General features: G+C 55.4%; 1 pseudogene; it reads left to right on the top strand.

Moving 5' to 3' along the window:
• The first annotated feature begins 420 nt into the window (after positions 1-420).
• Positions 421-559, top strand: LOC123171709 (uncharacterized; annotated as a pseudogene).
• Positions 560-1,159: the final 600 nt, after the last annotated feature.

Here is a 1,159-nt window from a genome sequence, read left to right as displayed (position 1 = left end):
CTCACGAGGAGCAACTTCCTGCTATGGAAGGCCATCGTGCTACCCCAGATTAAGGGCGCACAGATGGAACACTACCTCGACGCCAAGAGCCCAGTACCGCCGGCCACACTCACCGTCACCAATGAGGGGAAGGGGGAGCAGGTTGTCAACTACGCCCGCAACCTCTGGTACGCACAGCAGCAGCAGCTTCAAGGTTACTTGATGGGGTCCCTGTCCAGCGAGGTCCTTGCACAGGTCGTGATGCTTCAGACACCGGCCGAGGTATGGAGCCATATCCATGCCATGTTTGCTGCTCAAACTCAAGCCCAAGCAATCAACACAAGAATTTCTCTCACCAATGTGCAAAAAGGTAATCTAACCATGGCAGAATATCTTGGAAAGATTAAAGCTCTTACAGATGAAGTTGCATGCGCCGGTGCACCGCTCGGTGATGCTGAGATCACCTCCCATATCCTGGCTGGCCTCGACATCGACTACAACCCCGTTGTTTCAGCGCTCGCGGCACGGCTCGAGCCCGTCTCAGTTCAGGAATTGTACAGTCAGCTTCTGAGCTCCGACGCCTGCCATAGTATGCTCCAAGGGATGAATCCGCGTCAGTCTTCGGCCAACGCTACGTCCCGTGGACGAGGGCGTGGACGCGGTCACCAGGGGCGCGGCCGCAACAGCAGCGGTGGCGACTATGGCGGGCGTGGCAACAACCAGGGTCCAGCCTGCTCTGGTGCGGGCGATCGTGGTAGCGGCTACAGCAACAATGATCGTGGTGGCGGCTACAGCAACAATAACGCCCACGGCTCTTCCTCCAACTCTCGCCGAACCAGGTGCCAGCTATGCAAGAAACCGGGCCATGAAGTCATTGACTGCTGGCACCGGTATGATGAGGATTATGTACCTGATGCACGTCATGCAGCTGCTGCGATTCGGGAGCAAGGAGAAGGTGATGGTGACACGGTCTGGTATGCGGATTCTGGTGCCACGGACCATGTCACAAACGAGCTAGAAAAGCTCGCTCTCTGCGAGAGATACCACGACAACGATCAGATTCACACCGCAAGCGGTGGAGGTATGGAAATTCATCACATTGTTCAAGCTTCTATTAATTCCCCTAGCCTTAAACGTGTGATCTAGTTCTAAAAGATGTCCTTCATGTTCCACAAGCCGA

Source organism: Triticum aestivum, chromosome 7D (assembly GCF_018294505.1).
Source record: "Triticum aestivum cultivar Chinese Spring chromosome 7D, IWGSC CS RefSeq v2.1, whole genome shotgun sequence".
Lineage (NCBI taxonomy): Eukaryota > Viridiplantae > Streptophyta > Magnoliopsida > Poales > Poaceae > Triticum > Triticum aestivum.
Note: the sequence above shows the minus strand (reverse complement) of the source record. Positions and strands in the feature narration are given on the sequence as shown.